The sequence below is a fragment of the Megascapheus bottae genome, unplaced genomic scaffold (genome assembly GCF_031878675.1).
Source record: "Megascapheus bottae isolate mThoBot1 unplaced genomic scaffold, mThoBot2.hap1 HAP1_SCAFFOLD_37, whole genome shotgun sequence".
In the NCBI taxonomy this organism is placed as follows: domain Eukaryota; kingdom Metazoa; phylum Chordata; class Mammalia; order Rodentia; family Geomyidae; genus Megascapheus; species Megascapheus bottae.
In genome coordinates, this window is record NW_028327804.1 from 5,811,821 (window position 1) to 5,833,546 (window position 21,726).

Genomic DNA, 21,726 nt, shown 5'->3' on the forward strand with positions numbered 1-21,726 from the left:
CAGCTTCCCCCTGAGACTTTGGAGAGCATTTTAATGAAAAACCTGACTTTGTGAAAGCAATGTTGCAAATAGTTCATTCTCTGCCAAAGTGGGCTGTCCTGGCAGACAATGGAGTTCTGTTTTAGTTTGCTTCTCCGTGGAATCTTATGCACTCTGCCTGCTTATCTTGCAGACCTAATTCTGTGCACCCATTCTGCCTTTGGGCAACTGTTGCATATGGTTCAGATAAATGTTTCCAGGAAGAGTTCTTCCTGGTGTTACAGCTAGAGGATGGATGCTGAACACTTCCTGTTTAGACCAGGATTGGGCAATCGTGTCCCTTTTACATTACTATATGTTTAAGAAGTCTAATGACATTTAGAATGTAAGCAAGCTCCTTATCACAGATTGCTTAGGAAGCATCTATAGAGTTTTTTTTTTTTTTTTTTGCCAGTCCTGGGCTTGAGCTAAGGGCCTGAACACTGGCCTTGGACTTTCTCAAGGCTGGAGCTCTACCACTTGAGCCTCAGCACCACTTCCGGCTTTTTTCTATGTATGTGGTACCGAGGAATCGAACCCGGGTCTTCATGTATGCTAGGCAAGCACTTTAACCACTAGGCCAAACTCCCGGCCCCCATCTATAGAGTTTTAACATTTGAACATTCAAAACGCTTTTGGACACAGGTTGTAATCTTAGAGCCTGAGGCTGGGCAGATGGATTTGCTACACTTGAACTTTGAATCTGGCTCCAATCTGGGATAAATCAGCATTTCGTTTCAGAGAACTCCTTCAAAGTGAACAAATAGGGAAAATAGGTTTAGCAAACCTCACGTTTGTATCACTCAAATTTCCTCTCCTCAACAATAAGATGTTGTGGGCTCCATTGCACATTCCCATCACTTTTTTTTTAACCACAACCATTCTTCAACAGTTTAGCCAGAGCATGTCTCAGCAGTCTGAAGCCAGAGGAGGGAGTTAGCCAGAATGTGTCCCCCCTATGTGAACAAGGGGACAGAAGCCTGCACCTGGGGACAACATTGTACCCAGCAGCACAGTCCCAGCCAAGTGGTGAGGATGAATGTGGCAGCCACTGAAGGCCAGGAGAAAAATGTCTCTTAGTGCCCCAAGCTCTCTTTCTATGTAGTCCTTTCAACAGGAATTACTCCAGTCTGCCTTGTCCAAGCACTTTCTTTTCTTTTTTAACCCTGGCTTAAAGGCAGGATCTAAGTACTGTCTTTGGACTTTCTCAAGGCTAGAGCTCTTCCACTTGAGCCACAGAACCACTTCTGGCTTTTTTCTATGTGTGTGGTACCAAGGAATCGAACCTGGATCTTCATGCATACCTGGCAAGCACTCCACCACTAGTCTAAACTCGCGGCCCATCCAAGCACATTTCTAACATCAGGATACTTCTTGTGATCTCCAGCCCCAGGGTGCCCCCCCCACTCCTTCCACTCCCTCATATCAGCACCCAGTTGCCCTTCTTGGCAGAATCTGGGTCAGTGTCCCCATTTCCTCATTCCAGCACCCAGATTCCCGGCATTCCAGGCCCAGGTCCTGACCCCTTTCATTGAGGCAAGAGCCCAATCCCCAGAGACAGGCTCCCAGGTGTGCCCCCATTCATTCATGTCAGTACCCGATTCACAGAGGGATAGGCCGGAGGTCCTGACCGATTTCCTCCTGTCTGCACCCGAAAGCCAGGACCCAATTCCCTGTCCCCATTCATTCCCATCAGCACTGGATCCACAAAGACAGGCACTGGGGGCCAGCCACATTCCCTCATTCCAGCACATCCATCCATGGTGTGACAAGACCTGAGGTCCCCCACAGGCAGAGTCACCGATCTGGGCTTCCTCTCCCTCCCCACTGTACTGACATGCTAGCACCACTTCTGCCAGTCCACAGCTGCCTCAGCCCGAATTCATGACAGGAGTCCAAGCCTTGCCGTGTTCTAGCAGTTTTACTACTGCTCCCGCAATGAATATTATATTCTAAATTTTACATTACATTAATATATTAAGTATATAATAATATGTATTGATGCACAATCATATCTAAATATAGAATATACAATATATGACAATTACATTGTATAATCATCTATTATAAGTATATTTTATTACTAAATACAATATTAAATCATATATTACATAAATATAATAACTTAAAAAGAATTACTTTGAGGTTTTTATTTTGCCAGTCCTGTGGGCTTTAACTCAGATCCTGGGAACTGTGTCTGAACTTTTGTACCGTAGGCTTGCACACTAGCACAAGACCCAGAGCCATGGACTAGAGTAGCAGCACTGGAAAAAAAAAAAACCTTGGAACACACACACACACACACACACACACACACACACACACACACACACAGAGGAAATGAAGAAGTCCACATTTTCATGATTTTTTTCTGACAGTTCTGGGTTTTAAACTGTGAGGACCTGGGGCCTTGGTTTCTTTGACCCTCGGCCCTACCTTGGCAGACAGGCACCCTAAGGACAGCCTTATCTTCAAACTGCTATCCTAGACCCCGGGTTCAAGTCTCAGCACTGGCAAAAAAAAAAAAAAAAGAAAATACAAAAAAACTCAAACAAACAAACAAAAAAGCCCACCACGACGACAACAACAACAAAATTGTGCAATGGGACCACAGGCCTAAAGATATGGGGTTTTTGTTTGCCAGTCCTGGTGCTGGAACTCCAAGTCCCAGGCCCTGAGTTTAAATCTAAGCCAGCACCAGCACAACAGTGAATTAAAATCAAGAAGAAGGAGGAGGAACAGGAAGAGGAGGAAGAAGAGTAAGAGGAGGAAGAGGAGAAAGAGAAGAAGGAGGAGGAGGAGAAGGAGGAAGAGGAAGAGGAGGAGGAGAAGAAGAAGAAGGAGAAGAAGAAGAAGAAGAAGAAGAAGAAGAAGAAGAAGAAGAAGAAGAAGAAGAAGAAGAAGAAGAAGAAGCAGCAGCAGCAGCAGCAGCAGCAACAGCAGCAGCATGGGAACTGCAAAAAGCTGCTTTACTATTTTTTTCTGGCAGTCCTGGGATTTCAACTTTCAAGACCTGGGAAAGGGGGCTTGGTAATGTTGACCTTTGGCCCTAGCTTGACAGGCAAGTACCCCATGGACTGTCCCACTATTGATCTGCTAGGCCTTGGCCCCAGGTTCAAACCTGAGTTCAAGGCACTGACTTCAAGTTGCAGGACTGTCAAAAAAATTGCCACCATGAGATATCAAAACACTTCAGTTCATATATAATGCATATACAAACAAACATTAGCATAGAAGTCTATGGAAACTGAGATTTTCCTTTGTGGTACACAGTTCCCCTTATATGGATGGGCCCTGGGTTCAATTCTCCAGTACCACAGAAATGAAAATTTAAATGTAGCTATAAATATAGAGAGAAACAGTGGGAGGCACAAGTTCTTGCTGAACCCTGGCCTGGGGTCACTTGCACACTTCCAAGATTCCAGCACTTGTGCACAATAAAATGAGTAACACATGTGTAAGCTGTTTTCCTCCAGGTCTCAGCTGTCATCCTAGCCACTCAGGACACTAAGACAGAGAGAATCCTGGTTAAAATTGAGCCTGGGCAGCGAAGTGCACAGTTGGCACCCATTCTATTTATGGATTTGTTTCTTCCAGTGGTTTGGCTTGAACTCAGGGTAGTGCAGTGATCTTGGGCTCTTTTTCAGAAGTTCACTCTCACAGGGACTGGACGCTGTCACTGAGCTAATTTGGCTCAAGGTTGGCGCTCTTCCACTTGAGCCACAGTAGCACTTCTGGTCTTTTCTGTGTATGTGGTGCTTGGGAATGGAACCCAAGGCTTCATGCATCTTAGACATGTGCTCTACCACTAGGCCACAAAACCCACCACATATAAATCTTTTTAAAATGTACTTTTAACTGTGAATATAAAGGTGATGAATTCAGCTACAGTTCCCAAAAGGGTCAAGGCTACATGAATCAGGTCAGGCATCCATTTCTGTGTGGACACTGTCACCCCTTCCCTCACTCTCCAGTTTTTACCACTCCTCCCCTCCCAAACAACGCATGTCTGGAGCCAAGATTTTACATATACATTTGCTATATGAGTTGATTATACAGGCTGAATTCCCTGATGTTGGATTCATGTGGGATTAAAATAAAGGCTCTAGCACATTCTCTCCATGGCTATGGTTTTTCTCCACTAGGGATTCTGTGGAAGCGAGGGTGAGCAACCAGCCCAGGCTTCACCCTCTGGACCTGTAGGGCTTCTCTCCCACAGGATCTCTACAGGGATAAGAAGTGTGTAGCTGCATGGTAGAAAAACACTCTATCAGGGGCCAGGAGTTTGGCCTAGTGGTTAAAGTGTTTGCCTAGCATGCATGAAGACCCGGGTTCGATTCCTCGGTACCACATACATAGAAAAAAAGTCGGAAGTGGTGCTGAGGCTCAAGTGGTAGAGCTCTAGCCTTGAGAAAGTCCAAGGACAGTGCTCAGGCCCTGAGCTCAAGCCCAGGACTGGCAAAAAAAAAAAAAAGAAAGAAAAGAAAAACACTCTGTCAGTAAGTCATATTCCCAGGATTCGGTAGACTATATGAGACACTCTTTAGGATTCCTGTTTTGGGGATGAGTAATATTTCAAACCCAGTATATACCCTACTCCAAATAGACTACAGAGATTTAGTTTGTCTCTGGCCTAATTTGCCTTTAAGATCAAGCCCCTGGGTTTAAAAAAGATTTGTGCTATATACAAATATGTTTTTCTTGAATCATAACAATCAACCATTTTGTGATAAAACGGTAGTGAAGATGATGACAGAATTAGGCTTTCAAAATTAACTGCTAAAGGATTAAATTACCTCTTTGTTATTTCTTGGAACAGAACTCTATTCACTTTCCACCTCACTACCAACATTGCAGGTACCCTTCTAATTTCAAAAACCCTTTCTGGGGCCAGGAGTTTGGCCTAGTGGTAGAGTGCTTGCCTAGCATGCAAGAAGACCCGGGGTTCAATTCCTTGGTACCACATACATAGAAAAAAGGTGGAAGTGGTGCTAAGGCTCAAGTGGTAGAGCTCTAACCATGAGAAAGTCCAAGGACAGTGCTCAGGCCCTGAGCTAAGGCCCAGGACTGGCCAAAAAAAAAAAAAACCCAAAAAACTGGGGCCGGGAGTTTGGTCTAGTGGTTAAAGTGCTTGCCTAGCATGCAGGAAGACTTGGGTTCAATTTCTCAGTACCACATACATAGAAAAAAAAAAGCCGGAACTGGTGCTGAGGCTCAAGTGGCAGAGCTCTAGCCTTGAGAAAGTCCAAGGACAGTGCTCAGGCCCTGAGCTCAAGCCCAGGAATGGCAAAAAAAAAAAAAAAAAAAAACTTTCTATCTATCTGAAGAGATTTATTAGCAGCAGTTTTTTTCTAAGTAGAATATAGTTTTTCTTATGCCCTTATAAATGTCTTGCTTTAATTGGATCAAAGGTAAAAGTTAACATACATTAAATTAAATGCATGAGATTATTAAATATTTCCACACTCCCTACAATAAAGAGAAAAATTTATGTGTGGAAGGATCAGAAAAGAGATTACTAAAAGGCCGGGAATTTGGCCTAGTAGTAGAGTGCTTGCCTAGCATGCATGAAGGCCTGCTTTCGATTCCTCGGTACCTCATACATAGAAAAAAGCCAGAGTGGTGCTGAAGCTCAAGTGGTGGTAGAGCTCTAGTTTTGAGAAAGTTCAAGGACAATGCTCAGGCCCTGAGCTCAAGCCCAGGACTGGCAAAAAAATGAGATTACTAAAAGTATATCATAAGCCAAGTGACAGTGGCTCCCACCTATAAGCTTAGCTGCCCAGAAAGCTGAGATCTGAGGATCATGATTTGATCCTAAGCCAGGAAATGTCTTGAGACCCTCATCTCCAGTTAAGCACCAAAAAGCCAGAAGTGGAGATGTGGCTCAAGTTGTTGATTGCTACCCTTGAGCAAAAAGGCTCAAGAGATGGTGCCCAGGCTACCAGCCCAAGGACCAGTTGGGGGGGGGGGGGGAAGGGGGGGTAGCAGTGTATCATATGTCTTCTTTATCTTCATTTTGCTCATTTTTCATAAGGCCTTTTTGAAAGGAAGCATGCTAAAAATGGAAGCAATGGTAGAATCACAAATTCTGTAAATGTACAGTAAAATTAAAAGACAACAAAGAATTTTATAACTAATGAGTATTTCTGCTGAGCCTTAGTTTTCTTGTTATAAGGAAAAGGGATGATTTTCTAGTAGATATAAAAATAAGGTATAAAAATTATTTGAAACCGTATACTGTTAAGGTAACAGAATGAATGGATCAGAAATGTCCTATGTAGATAATGTAGGAATACTTTTTTTTGTCATTCCCAGGCTCAAACATCACTTTCAGCTTTTTCTATGTATGTGGTACCGAGGAATCAAACTTAAGGCTTCGTGCATGCTAGGCAAACACTGTACCATTAGGCTAAACTCCCAGCCCTGTGAATTGGTTTTTAAATGTTACAAGAATATGTTTTTATTTTTCCTTAAGAGGAAGATGTGGAAGGGCATAAGAGGCCTGTTGATGTTTATGTTAAAAAAGAAAAAAAAGAAAAGAGAAGTGGAATATAATTTTAAGTTCTAGAAATTTGTAGTGCTCAAAGCCACTCACAGTGATAGTGTTGAGCGCTCATCTCAGCGTAGCTCTTTGGTAGCTCCTGGAATGGATAGCTTGGAAGTGGGTATGCCATCTGAAAGCTAAAGGCTCAAAATCACCACAAATTTTCCTAACCTTTGGTCAAATACTGTTGTTTTCCATCTTTTCAGCAGACCCGCTCAGTTTTCTACTGATGTCTGAAGAGTCAAGGAAGGTTTCAAAGGCTTGTGGAAATTCTCCAGCTGCCTCACCCTCAAGTAGCACCAGCTGATAATGTGGAGGCTTTTCCTGACACGGTTTCATTTCCAGAGTTTAAGAGCTCATGGACAGCACCCAGGCCCTGAGGTCAAGCCCTGTGATCAACAAAAGAAAGTATGATTTTTTTAACTGGGGAGATAAAGCTAGTAAAATAAGCCTTTATAAAACCAATAAAAACATGCCAGTCAGTATTAAACTATCAGTGTTAACATAAAAGACAATGGAAACAAGGTATTTTACCATTTTCAGACTACTGGCAAATGGTGTTATTAGTAAACCAAAAATAATCATCTACAAATTTCTTCCTCTTTGTAGTTGAAATACAATATTCTACCTTTAAAAGGTACTTAATAAGGTCAGGAGTTTAGCCTAGTGATATAGTGCCTGAGCATACACGAAGACCCACGTTTGATTTCTTGGTATCACATACATAGAAAAAGCTAGAAGTTGTGTTGTTGCCCAAGTGGAGAACTCTAGCCTTGAGAAAGCCCACAGTCAGTGGTCAGGCCCTGAGCTTAAGCCGCAGGACTGGCACAAAAAAAGTTACTTAATATTCAAGATTTTGTTGCCAAAATAGGACTCATTTTAATCTTCTGTCTATTCCCTCCCCCTTTTTTTTTCTTTTTCTTTTTTGTCAGTCCTTGGGCCTGAATTCAGTGCCTCAGAACTGTCCTTGGAGACTTACTGCTTAAGGCTAGTCACTTGAGCCACAGCGCCGCTTTCAGCTTTTTCTGACTATATGATACTGAGAAATCACACCCATGGCTTTGTGCATGTGAGGTAAGCATACTACCACTAGGCCATGCTCCTGACCTCCCTTTTTTCTTACTTAGAATGGAGGCAAAATTCTTCATTTACTGTGTCTCCTCCTTAGAAAGGAAGAAGAATTCTTCATTAAATGTCTGTGGTAAAATTGCAATTTGATGGAATAAAGAAATTTTTTTGAAATAAGGAAAAATTGCAACTCTCCTCTTTTTGAGAAGAGCAGTTTTCATGGCCCAGTGCCTATGAACATTCACACATGCAACTTTCTAACTCCTAAAGAAAGTTTTAATGCTTCTTTTTGTTTGTGTGTGTGTGTGTGTGTGTGTGTGTGTGTGTGTGTGTGTGTGTGTGTGTGTCACCCATGGGGCTTGAACTCTGGGACCAGGCACTGTCCCTGAGCTCTTTAGCTCAAAGCTAGAGCTCTACAACTTGAGCTGCAGCAACCCTTCTGGTTTTCTGATGGTTAACTGGAGATAAGAGACTTTCTGTCCGGGCTGGCTTAGAACCAGGATCTTCAGATCTCAGCCTCCGGAGTAGCTAGGATTATAGGTGTGAGCCACTAATGCTTGGTTCTATTGCCTTATGTTTTAGGCTAGCATTCAGACACTAAATCACAGTTATTATTCAGGTAGTAAAAGAACTATCAAAGAAATGAGTGCTTAAAATTCAAGGAGAAGTATAGAAAACGGTAAGCGATGCTTGGCTCTGCCTTGAACTGAAGAGCTCAAGAATAGTGCCCAGGCTGAGTTCCAGCCCCATGACCTCCCCCCACCACCAGAAAAAAATAACCTCAAGGAGAAAATCTAATAAGGTTGACCAAAAGCTCATGGAAGAGAATAAAAGGCAAAGACAAAAAATATCTTTGCCGGTCCTGTTGCTTGAATTCAGGGCCTGAACTCTGGCATTGAGCATTCCACCAGAGCCACAGCACAGCATCATCGCTGGCTTTTTCTGTGTATGTGGCACTAAAGAATCAAACCCACAGGCCGGGAGTTTGGCCTAGTGGTTAAAGTGCTTGCCTAGCATGCTTGAAGACCCCGGTTCGATTCCTCGGTACCACATACATAGGAAAAAAAAAAAGCCGGAAGTGGTGCTGAGGCTCAAGTGGTGGAGCTCTAGCCTTGAGAAAGTCCAAGGACAGTGCTCAGGCCCTGAGCTCAAGCCCAGGACTGGCAAAAAAAAAAAAAGAATCAAACCGGCAGCTTCATGCATACTATGCAATCACTCAACCAGTAGACCACACTCCCTCCCCTCAGTTGTTAGTTGAACTGTGTAAATTCCATAGGTATCCCAAAGGAGGGCATACTGGGTTTTGTTGTTGTTGTTTTGTGGGACTTGAATTTAGGGTCTGTGTGCTGTCCCCGAGCTCTTCAGTTCAAGTCTAGCACTCTACCACTTGAGCCACAGTGCCACTTTCAGTTTTCTGCTGGTTAATTGAAGATAAGAGTCCCATTGACTTTAGTGCCATGGCTGGCTTTGAACCACAATCATCAGATCTCAGTCTCCTGAGTGAGAAGCATTATAGGTGTGAGCCACTGGCTCACAGCTTGGCATACTGTTTTTCAGTGCCCATCTAAACCGTATTTTAGGCTGGGTGCTGGTCTCACTCCTGTAATCCTAGCTACTAAGGAGGCTGAGATCTGAAGATCAAGGTTTGAAACAAGCCCAGGCAAAAAAAAAAGTTCACCAGATTCCTTTTATTTATTTATTTATTTATTTAGCCAGTCTTGGGTCTTGAACCCAGGGCCTGGGCACTGTCCTTGAACACATTTTGCTCAAGACTAGCACTCTACCACTTGAGCCACAGCACCACTTCTAGCTTTTTTGTGTGTAAGAGGTACGTAGGAATCGAACCCATGGCTTCAAGCATGCTGTCTGAGCACTCTACCACTAGGCTACGCTCCCAGCCTAGTTCTTGAGACTCTTTATTCCCAAGTAATCAGTGGAAAATCTGGAAGTGATGTTATACTTCAGATGGAAGAACACTCATCTTGAACAAAAAGGATCTCAGGAACAGCACTCAAGACCAGAGTTTGAGCCCTATAAATGGCAAAAAGAAAAAAAATTTAAAAGGTCCCCTGTAATCCTAATATTAGGGAGACCAGGCCAGTGTGATGTACAAGTTCAAGACCAGCTTGGACTCCAATCTAGGATAAAATGACCTTATCTCAATAAGTAAATACATTTAAAAAAATCAAAACAGGGTTTAGAGTTTGGCCTAGTGGTTAAAGTGCTTGCCTAGCATGCATGAAGACCTGGGTTCAATTCCTCGGTACCACATACATAGAAAAAAGCTGGAAGAGGTGCTGAGGCTCAAGTGGTAGAGCTCTAGCCTTGAGAAAGTCCAAGGACAGTGCTCAGGCCCTGAGCTCAAGCCCAGGACTGGCAAAAAAAAAATCAAAACAATTCCCAAGTAAGGTTTTATTGGAGTCTATGACTCATGGATTTTGCAAGTTGAAAACATCATTGCTTCTGTATTTAACATGCATAACAATGATAGAAAAACATACCAAATCCTTCATCTCCACATCTCATGAAGGAATTATTTTACCATTAGGATTTCAGATTTGCCAGAGACAGCTTATATTTGAGTGTGTAGGTCAGTCATGCTTCACCAAGGTGACCATATATTCCTCAGGTGATGTTGGGGACAGACTGTGGGGTCAGTGACCTTGGACCCGCACAATTGTGTACACAAGGAAGTAGCTCTTATCATGAGTTTGCGCTGTGTCAATCACTTCTCATTTAACCTTTTTTGTGTAGCAATCAGAGAGAAGCCCTGGCCCTGCCAGCACACCTGGCCATGTGTCTCCAGGAACCACAGCTGTGTCCATGGAAAACAGGAGCCTTGAGAAAGCATGAACGACCATGCAGTATATTCAGGAGACGGTTCCAGAGGAGTAGCTCCTGGGAAGAGCTGACAAGCATGACAAGGTGGCCGGGGTGCCAAGGGAAGTGGGGTGGAGCGATGCAGAGAGGGAGGGTGGGCAGAGGCAGTCATAATAGCCGATGTGAGTGTGCAAGTGAAGTGCAGGTGGGATGAGGACGGAGTCGGGCAGAACCACGCGGTCTGTGCGCTCGTCAGTCACCCTGAGGACGTGGTCTCAGCCTGGGCTCCACACCGTGGGTCCAGGGAGAGGAGGTGCGCGGGGCCGGCGCGCCCTCTGGCGGCCGCCGTGTGCACTGCGCGGTTCCGGCGGCCATTTCTATTCCAGCCCGGGGCTGGAGATCCTGAACCTGCCGCCGTCCTGATCCGAGGTGTGGTTCAGAGAGCCGAACCAGGGTTTCCCGGACCCAAGGACCCGGACACTCCTCCCTGAGGTCCCGGCCGGCGGCGCCCCCTGCGGAGCTCCCTCGACACCGACGGATGCGCAGCTCCACCGCAGCCGCTCGGACCCGGACTCCAGCGGGCGCTCCGGACCCGGGAAGTCGGCGTTCGGAGCAGGGGCAGGGTAGACCCGGGACGTCGGCGCTCTGAGCATGAGGAGGGCAGACCCGGGACGTCCGCTCTGAGCATGCGCAGGGCAGACCCGGGCCGTCGGCGCTCTGAGCATGCGCAGGGGGCGGGCACTCGGGGCCATTCTTCCCGCGGAGGAGCTGCGGGGGTGGAGCTGGGTGGCCCGGCTCCGTGGCGGGTGGGTGCCGGCCCTCGGTCTGCAGCTGGGAAAGCTGCTCCTCTACCCTCGCCGGGGTTCTCTGCTGCGGGTAAAGACGGCTCCACACCCGAGCCTGCGGTCTTCCTCCTGGCCCGGAGCCCCGCCCGCGCCTCCTGGGCCGCCGCCGGGAGCCCCGGGCTGTCTCCGGCGCCCGTCCTCAGCCGGGAGCCCGGGCCCAGCGCGCCCAGCGCAGCTCCGTAGCCCGGGGTGACAGCCCGGCCCCGCGCTCCCCTGCGGTCGTGTTTCCACCCACTGCGCAGTCAGCTCGCGGCCGACACGACGTGGAGCCCCGTCGGTCCCCTCCGTTCGCGGGATGCCTTGTTGCAGAGCAGATCCCAGCGCTGTGGCGGCGTCCGTGCACCCGTGAAGCCACCCGATCTTCTCACCACGCGCGTGCCATCCGCAGACGGCCAGGGCTGGACGTGGAGTAGATGAGGTCGCCACTGTCCGCGCTGACAAATGGATGTGTTGTGGGATAGTCTCCTGAAAGGCATAGCTGGAATCACAGATGTGCCCACCAATGTGCACGAAGCATATGGAGTCTCAGCACGGCTGCCTGGGTGCATGCGCTGTGCTTTCACTTGACTGTGAATGAACTAACCCTTCTGTACCCTCACAAAGACGGCTGAAAATCTGTACATATATGGACACTCATCTAGAAACATGTGTCTTCTTCTTTTCAGTGCTGGGAAAAGAACTCCAGGCCTTCTGACCATTATGGAGACTCTCCGGGAGTGAGCTACACCCAAACCCTAAAAACAATTGGAATGTTACTCTAAGTCCTCCTAAAGTGTCCCTGGCAACGTGAAAGCAAGCATGTAAAGTGTAAGAAGCAACGCTTGCTTGCTTTGTCTGAATAATGTGCCACTAATTATTGTCTCATGGTAGTATTGTATCATTTACGATTTTATTACCACTTTGCATTTGAAGTACTCATTGATTTTGAAAATCACAGCATACTCTATGTCATTTCTTAAGCTGTTAATGCTCCTAAAGCTTAAAAGGCTAGCATAGTGATTGTATATAGAGATTCTTTTTTTTTTTTCTTGCCAGTCCCAGGCTTAAGCTCAGGGCCTGATCACTGTCCTTGGACTTTCTCAAGGCTTGCACTCTACCTACCACTTGAGCCTCAGCACCACTTCTGGCTTTTTTCTATGTATGTGGGACCGAGGAATCAAACCCGGGTCTCCATGCATGCTAGGAAAGCACTTTAGCACTAGGCCAAACTCCCGGCCCCAGAGAGATTCTCTTCTTGAATACTTGTTTGTTAAACATGACATTTGAAATATGATGTAAAAATCCAAACAGTACAAGAGCAAGGACTCAATATTTTGTACCCAATGCTATAGACATGGTATCAGAAATATAAACACAACTACATAGACATAAAAATGTATGACTCTATAGACATAATGTTTTATTACATAATGTTGTATGACATACAAACCCTCAGCCTAATTTTAATTATGTTCTAAAATCTAAGTGCCAGTAATTATGTATAGAGATTCCTTTCTTGAATACTTGTTTGTTGAACATGACATTTGAAATATGATGCAAAAATCAATGTTAATAAATTCTTTAATGAAAAAAACCCCCCTCCCCCCCAAAAAAAGGTGGGCCAGGAGTTTGGCCTAGTGGTAGAGTGCTTGCCTAGCATGCACGAAGACCTGGGTTCGATTCCTTGGTACCACATACATGGAAAAAAATCTGGAAGTGGTGCTGAGGCTCAAGTGGTAGAGCACTAGCCTTGAGAAAGTTCAAGGACAGTGCTCAGACCCTGAGCTCAGGCCCAGGACTGGCAAAAAGAAAAAAAAAAAGGCTAGCATAGTTTGCACAAAAACGTTGGTGATTACCTTCCCTACATAGTAATGAAATTAATTCTGATTGGTAAACTTTTTATTTCATTTTTTAATTTAGGCTGCCAGAAGCACTGTTTCTATTTATAAAAAATGCTTTTGAATATATACCCTTGATCACAGATTTTGAAGAAATCATGTAAGATGATAAAGAATTTGAATGGTACAGTAGATATAAGATACAGGTGCAAGAAAATTTGTTTTGACATCAATTTTTTTTGAAATTAAATGATTTTGTACACAAAGCTCTAATACTAAATAATCACAAGTTACTTAGGGGGCAGTCAATGTGTACATTTTCAAAAAGTTAGATATTGTTGTTTTATATGAAAGTATAGTATAATCCCTATGTTTTCCGGCTTTAAAATAAACTGTTAGTGTTTTATAAGAAATTATAGTATGGTCCAAATGTTTTCAGGCCTTGGAATAAATGTTGAGTGCCTTGGAGACAGTAGCACAAGAGTTGGCCCAGGTATGGAAGGGTGGGAGAGGGGCAGAAACTGGAAAAGTCATGTTGGAGATGGCACCACAGCCTTGTCAGTGTGCTTACGCAGGTGGCCCTTGAGAGGGAGGAAGGACTTGAGCTAGACACAGAGAAGGCACTTGAGGGCCTCTTTTCTATTGATCTCCTTCACCAAGACAAAGTTGACCCCAACCTCCAAACACACCCTGCATTTCTTTGGAGAATCCAAGAACAGATACACTGTAGTGCCTTCCAACACAATAAAGACAGCATCATTCCTTGACTAGGGTTCTGTGATGGAAGAGGAAGGTGACCTCTGCCTTGGCCAAGAGTTTATTCTTAAGGAAGCAAAGTTGGCACATGCGGCCCCAGAGATTTCATGATGATCCTTCTTGCTGAGGTTGTCTGGGAGGTTTGAGGATCCTGTGAACACAGGACATGGACAGGTGTCTGTCCCTTAGTTACATGTTTCTAAAACATACTTTTTTGTTGTTCGTGGTCTTGGAGCTTGAACTCTGGGCCTGGCTGCTGTCCCCAAGCTCTTCAGCTCCAGGCTTCCACCCTACCCCTGGGTCTGGGCATTGTCCCTGAGCTCTTCAGCTCAAAGCTGCTGCTCTACCCCTTGAGCCACAGCACCACTTCTGGTTTTCTAGAGGTTAATGGGAGATAAGTGTCTCATGAACTTTAGTGCCCTGGCTGGCTTTGAACCACGATCCTTAGATCTCAGCTTCATGCGTAGGTAAGGATTACAGGCATGAAGCACTGCACCTGGTTACAATTTTGGGTTTGTTTTTTTTTTTTGTCAAGTTCCAAGTATTTTTTTTAATGTTTTTTTTTTTGGTCTCTGTGCATTTTCAAACATGACTTACAAGGATATTAGTAATTTGCTCCTATAACTTGCTGTTTTGGCAAGCAGAGACAATGTGAGAGGGACTCCTCTTATTTCCTCACATTTCACCTCCTCTTTTGTCCATCCCTATTCTTAAAAGGGAGATCTTATTAAAATTGTATACCAAGGGGCCGGGAGTTTGGCCTAGTGGTTAAAGTGCTTGCCTAGCATGCATGAAGACCCAGGTTCGATTCCGCGGTACCACATACATAGAAAAAAAGCCGGAAGTGGTGCTGAGGCTCAAGTGGTAGAGCTCTAGCCTTGAGAAAGTCCAAGGACAGTGCTTAGGCCCTGAGCTCAAGCCCAGGACTGGCAAAAAAAAAATTGTATACCAATAGAGTAATCTGCAATCTTATGAGATCATTTTGAGGTCTGCCATCTCCAGGATATGGCTATTTAAGTTTTAGCCTACTGAATGTCAGTTCTCTGGTAGTTGAAGTGGCTTTTCATACCTCAATGTCCTCTCTTTCCCTTTATTTTCTCTATTCCCTTTGGTCAGTGAAGGGCGGGGGTAGGCTGAGGGGGAGGGAAACTGGTCAGGGACAGCGTCCAGGCCAAGTTCAAACCCCAGGACCCACAAAAACAAAACAATAAAACAAAACCAAACCCAGGCAGTTGCAGAAAATGGACGCTAGGTGGCAAGCACTCACCATAACTTTGCATGGAGAGGGTGAATGCTGGAGAGGAGGGGCCTCTGGGATGTCCATGGGTTCCAGGTACTACAGCTGGGATGCACTGCTTCTTCTGCCTTCCTGGAGAATGCAGCACAGTCCTGGTTGAACTCCTGCCTTATGCGGTGCTAATTTGATCCTGAGGAAATCTTCAGCAGTACTGCTGCAATCTCAGTAATTTATGCACTGCAACTTCCCAGTTCCAGATGAAAAGCATTTTGCCTTGGCAAAAAAAAAAGAGAGAGAGATAAGGAATGACAGACACCTTAGCCCTTTCTGGAATGTAAAATAAAATCAAAGAAGAACATCCAAAACCAAAACGAATATTCTATCTCTGCTTCTACTTCTGAGGGTAGTAAATTTCCTCCTTCCCTGAAGAATCTCTCCCTCCCTTTCTGTCTCCGGTCCTCCTTTCTTTTTTTCATTTTCTGGGTTCCTTGTATTGAGGACTGAACTCAAAGTAAGAGTCTTAGAAGGACTTTCCTGCTGAAGCTGGCTTTGAACCTCATGAGATCTCAGCCTCCAGATCAGCAAGGATTACAGTTGTGAGCCACCTGCCATAGCTTTACTTGTCTTGTGTAAACATTGTTGTACTGACTGCTTTTCCTTTTCTTTCTTTTTTTTTTTTTTGCCAGTCCTGGGCTTGAGCCCTGTCCTTGGACTTTCTCGAGGCTAAAGCTCTACCACTTGAGCCTCAGCACCACTTCCAGCTTTTTTCTATGTATGTGGTGCCGAGGAATTGAACCTGGGTCTTCGTGCATGCTAGGCAAGCACTCTACCACTAGGCCAAACTCCCGAACCTCCATTGATAATTTTTATATTAATTTCTACTCCACCCTTCCTTCACCTCCTTGTGTGCACTGACTCAAAGCCTGTGGTTCCTTTATGTCCATATTGGAAACTTGAATTTATAACCACGGTAGTTTCCAAAAACGAACACTAGATGGCGCCCTTTGACCGTTGTAGCATTGCACATTGAAGGGTGGGTGATGGACATGGGGGAGGGAAAGAACACAGCACAGGGATCTGTGTATGTGGAGCTCCGTGATTTTCCTGGCATCATAAGTTCGCTGCACTGGTTTCTGCCTTGGTGGAGTCATCAGTACTCTGATACTTAAGCTTGTGCTCTTGCATTTTACATTAGTGATTGAACTCTCAGTAAATTCTGAGTAGAGCTGCAACTGCAGTTGGTGTGGATATATAGAGAACAGCTTCCCCATTCAAATCAAAGACATTTTTTCATGTTTTCCCGTTGGCCTAACACTTTTAGCTCAAGTCTGTAGCCCCAGTCATTCAGGAGGCTGCAAGAAATCTGAGGACCAAGACTCAAAGTTGTCCTCTACAATATGGCATCTGTCTCCAGGCAAGTGGATCCTCTTAACACCAGGATTTAGAGGAGGGAAGCACTCAGACTGATCAGCTATGGCTGGGCTGCGAGTGGGAGTGCCCATGTATCCAAATGGGATTGGTAGGGCGTCCATGTCAGCGACAGGCCATTCCTTTGGGCCTGTGTGGGTTGTCCTGCAGCCCTCCACCCATCCCGCATCAAGTCCCCAAACCTTTTCCTTTGAGGGGGTCCATTTCAAGTAGTAGATGCTTGTACACGTGGGTGGCTAGTATGTTCAAGCTCTGTCAGGTGGGTAGTTTGATGGGAAAGGGAAAGATTTTTTTTTTAAAAAAAGCCATGATGAGAAAAAGCTGCTCCTCCTTGTAACATCTCTTTATCTTCCACACCCCACCAGGGACCGCTGGATAGACCCCAGGACCAGGGAGAGATGCCTAAACCACTCAGTACTGAGCAGAAGGCAGCCAGCCAGGAATCCGATCCAGTGCACCTTTGGTGTGTGTGGAGGTTTTGCTGAGCCAGGGATGCAAGGCGAGATTTGGAGAAAGAAGCAAGCCTCCTGTCCTGGCCCCTGAACACCCCTGCGCCTCTGGCTCCTGCTCCTGCTCCTGCTCCTGCCCCTGTCCCTGCCCCTCCTCCTCCCCAGCACCCTCCCCCTGCCCCCACTGCAACCTCACAGCCCTCCCCTAGAAATAAAAGAAAAGGACCCATTTGCTTGAATCACACTGTCTTTGGCTTGTGTTTGTATTCCACTCCCAAGATGAAAGGGGGTTGCATTCATTTCTGATGCCTGAGGCCAGGGCTGGCCAGAGAGAGAAGGTTCTTTGGGGTTGGGGTGTGGGGCAGGCGGATGGACAGATGGACGATGGGGTGGGGGTGGTGGGATTGGTTGGGTTGGCCCCTGAACTCGCTGGCCGGTTTCTCGGAGTGTCCAAGCACCAGGGAGGGGACTTGAGGATGTGACTGACCAGGGAGACACCGTTGGCTGGCCAGCCCACCTTGCTGGTCCTGGAGAAGGACTGAGTGACACAGCAGTACAAGCTTCTGCTTCTGTAGCTGCTGCTTCTGCTTCTGCTTCTGCTTTCTTCATTGATGGGGTGTCATGTGTAGAGGGGTGACAGTGACATTCCTCAGGAATAGGCTACATGACGACACACACACACACACACACACACACACACACACACACACACACACTGATACCCCTTCTCACAATTTTGTCCCCATTTCCCTCCTCCCACTTATGACTTCCCCCCCTCCCCTTCTGTATTTCAAATAAACAAAAACGTATCTACAATAGACCAGGTGACAGAGTCAGATACAGTCACCAACTGCATCAGATGAACGGGGTGGGGGAGAAGAGAAAAGAAATCACATATTGGGGCCAGGAATTTGGCCTAGTGGTTAAAGTGCTTGCCTAGCATGCATGAAGACCCGGGTTCGATTCCTCGGTACCACATGCATAGAAAAAAGCCGGAAGTGGTGCTGAGGCTCAAGTGGTAGAGCTCTAGCCTTGAGAAAGTCCAAGGGCAGTGCTCAGGCCCTGAGCTCAAGCACAGGACTGGCAAGAAAAAAAGAAAGAAAGAAATCACATATTGCACGCAGAACAACCATCACCATCTATTCATTTCCTTGCCGATCAAGTCATTCTTCATTCCCTGAACTGCCAAGGTTCTAGGGAGGGTGGGGGGAGGGGGAGAGGAGACAGACACCAAGCTCTCTGCCTCTCAGAGGGAGGGTTGGCATGCCCGGCAGGCAGGAAGGACCTTGCTCCCTCCTCTGTCTGCAGCCCTGAGCCATTGGACGGTTCCCGGCAGATCAGGAGTTCTTGAATCAGACCCTGCCTGCCTTTTTTCTCTGCTGCTCCTCCATCCCTCCATCCATCCATCCATCCATCCATCCATCCATCCATCCATTCGTGCAGATGCCTGCTTTGACAGAAAACTGCAGAAGGGCTCTCCTGTGCACGCTCTCTCTCTCTCTCTCTCTCTCTCTCTCTCTCTCTCTCTCTCTCTCTCTCTCTCTCTCCCTCCCTTCCTTCTGCACACCACCACCACACCCTCCCTGGTTTCTGTAAAGAGCTAGTCTACATTAGGCCCAGCCCAGCCCGGCCTGACTGGGATAGAAGAGCATAAGTGGCCGGATTTGAGGCGCTGTTTGGTGTGTGTGTGTGTGTGTGTGTGTGTGTGTGTGTGTGTGTGTGTGTGTGTGTGTGTATGTCCCTGCATGTACTGATTATCAATGCCCATCTCACCTACTCTCTGCACCCTCCACCCACCCCAAGTCCTACTGACTGGACCGAACAGAAGGACAGACACGCCATGGGGATTCACAGCCCTGGTAGTTCCGAAAGTTAACACTAGATGGTGGACACGCGCTGCTGGCCTAGGTCATGTTGAATGGCCCAGGGAGGGGCGGGGGGGGGCGGGAAGGGAAGCGAAGGGAAGGGAAGGGAAGGGAAGGGAAGGGGCCAAGGTCCACTTGTGGCATTTTTAGTGATTAATCAAGATGAAGAATCTCAAAAGGGGGCCAGGAGTGTGACCCAGTGATAGAATACTTGCGTAGCATGCATGCATGAAGCCCTAGGTTCTCTGGACTGCATACACAGAAAAGTCAGAAGTGGTGCAGGCACTCCGTAGCCCCCAGAGAGATCAAGGCCAGAGGGTCCAGGCCAGAACTTGGAAGGAAGGAAGGAAGGAAGGAAGGAAGGAAGGAAGGAAAGAAGGAAGGAAGGAAGAAAGAGAGGGAGGGATGGAGGGAGGGAGGGAGGGAGGGAGGAAGAAAGGAAGGAAGGAGAGAGAAAAAAGAAAGAGAGAGAGAGAGAGAGAGAGAGAGAGAGAGAGAGAGAGAGAGAGAGAGAGAGAGAAAGTTCTGAGCTTAAGCTGGACTTGAATCTCTACCCACAGATGTCAGACTCCCCAGCACCTGGTTGAGCCACTGCAATGGACCGTGGTTTCCAGGCAGGCAGGGAGACTGGCAGACCCGCTGGCCCTAAAATACAGTTCTTTCTGGAGTACAGAAACAAAAGCAGGAGTGAACAAGAGTTGGTGGGGGTGGGGTGGGTAAAGACATATGGGCCGGCCGGCAGGCAGGCAGGCAGGCAGGCAGGCAGGCATCCACAAGTATCAGGCTGGATAGATCGACTAGTCACATTCAGGTGCCCAGTCAGTTACTGAGTTCTGGATGTTTGGGGGGCATTTCTTCCCAGGGAAGGGTGTAAGGATGAAGCCTGCCATGAAACAGAGCCTTATTTTTGATCAAAGGAAGGCAGGCAGCCAGGTTTCCCTGCCCCCCACACACACCACCACCACCAGGAAGGCATGCATACTGTCACACAGACAACATGTGAATCCTTGAGGCTGAGGAAAGCATCCCTGTGGAAGGAATGCATTCTGTGGTCTCTCTTTGAAGCAAAGATGGCATGTTGATGTCACCTTACCCGGAATCATTGTTCCTTCCCCCAAATGGCTTCCTCCCCTTCCTCTTTTTCTATTTTTCTTCCTTTTTGGAGGGGTGGGTCCTGGGGCTCGAACTAGGCCCGGGTGGGCGCTCTTCACCTGAAGGCTGCCACCCTACCCTGGAGCCAAGCCCCACTTCCCGTTTCCTAGAGTGTATTTGGGGGAGATAAGTGTCTCTCGGGTCGGGTCGTCCTGTGGTACCCAGGCTGGCTCTGAACCTTAGTCCTCAGACAGACCTCAGCCTCCTGAGTGACCACCGTGCCTGGCAAGTTGGTCTTTCTTCTCTACTAACAGGAAGCCATTGGAGATGGGTATTGACTTACTTTTTTTTTTTTTTTTTGGTTGGTGGGTGGGGATGGTCTTGTGTCTTGCGTGCGCACCAAAAACAATCATGGTGGGGCCGGGAATGCGGTTTCATGGGACAGTGCCTGCCTAGCCTACCTGAAACACTCAGTCAGTGTTAGGAAAAACTGGGGGAGAAAGAAGGAAACAGGCCGGACTCGGATGATCTTCCGCTGTTTACTGGGATAGATAGAGCAGCAGCAGCGGGGGACACAGCCTTCCCGCAAGCTTGGAGACTGTGTGGAACAGGGTTCAGGAGTGGAGTTTGTGAGGCCTGAGAAAGGAGTGAATGAAAAAGTTGAAGAAACCCCTCCCCAACCCAAAACAAAACCAAGAAAATGTCCACAAGGGAAGGTCAGGCGGGGTGTGGGTGGGCTTTCTGTCTGGGCCCCCATGGTGGCATGTTTACAGGAGGGCAAGCTCGGGTACATTGGCTATGCTGGAGTCAGACAGTCTGCTGCTGCTGCTGCTGCTGCTGCTGCAAGGTTTCCCTGGTACCACCTCCATAGGGGCGGGGGGGGGGGGAGGGAAATCCAGAAGTGTGTGGTGCTCTGGCTCAAGTGGTAGAGCTCTAGCCTTGAGAAAGAAGCCCAAAGACAGTGCTCAGGCCCTGAGTACAATCCCCAGGACTGGCCAAAAAAAAAAAAAAAGACAGAGAAAGGAGAGAAACCCTACCTCCTTTTCCTCCCTCCCCTTATCCATGTTTCCTAAGAAAACTGGTTTTCTTCTTTCTCCACCAAGTCACCAGATGTAAGTAAAACACAGAAATTTAGGTGCTCAATAACTCTCCGGTTCAAAGTACAGAAAAAGAACAGGGGGGTGGGAGGGAGAGAGAGGGAGAAAGGGAGAGAGAGAGAGAGAGAGAGAGAGACAGAGACAGAGACAAAGACAGAGAGACATACACGTACAGAGGGCCCCAAAGGAGAAACATGAAAAACACAGTATCAGGTCATTTTTAGGCTGAGGCCTACCCTCCAACCAGGCCTCTGAGACTGCCTCCTTCCTGGTGGGATTGCCTTCACTGGGCCCTGCATTTGGAAGGTGTGCACCCGGGCTGTCTTGTCTGTGAATGCCTAGCGGTACTTTCCCGTGCCTCCCGAACTGAAACTCAGGGCCTGGGCTTTCTCCCGGCCAGAGCTCTACCACGTCGTCAACCACAGCAGCAACAGCTGCAGCATTTGTTTCTGACTTCACTGAGGAATGGAAGCCGGGTCTTCCCGTTTGCTAAGCAAGCCCTCTCCCACTAGGCCAAACTCCCGTTCTCATCGATCCTACTTCCTTGAAACGATTTTCCTGAAGGTAGCGGTCGTGGAATTCAGGTCCTGCTAGCTGTTTGTCTTCTTGTTTGTTTGGTTCTCTGTAGTATTTGATTCTTCTTTCTTTTTTTTTTTAATTTCCCTTTGGTTGTTTCTCTTCCCCAGGCCC

The 21,726-nt window shown here is 46.9% G+C and overlaps 2 long non-coding RNA genes across 5 annotated transcripts in view; one reads left to right on the plus strand and one right to left on the minus strand.

Annotated features, from left to right (window-relative positions):
- The window catches only part of LOC150039195 (uncharacterized), a 60,775-nt gene extending 39,743 nt beyond the window's left edge, over positions 1-21,032 (minus strand). Inside the window, exons 1-2 of one of the 4 annotated variants that reach the window (XR_016534500.1) lie at positions 20,977-21,032; positions 15,136-15,378 (exon numbers count right to left, since the gene is read on the minus strand). This is a non-coding gene — a long non-coding RNA (uncharacterized LOC150039195). Of the gene's footprint in view, positions 1-10,418; positions 10,654-11,530; positions 11,608-15,135; positions 15,389-20,976 lie in introns of those variants that run through there. The other 3 variants (XR_016534499.1, XR_016534501.1, XR_016534502.1) reach the window with 3 other exon arrangements.
- On the plus strand, positions 11,758-13,525 carry LOC150039196 (uncharacterized). The gene is made up of 2 exons (XR_016534498.1): positions 11,758-11,837; positions 11,961-13,525. It is a non-coding gene; the product is annotated as an uncharacterized LOC150039196 (long non-coding RNA).
- Positions 21,033-21,726: the final 694 nt, after the last annotated feature.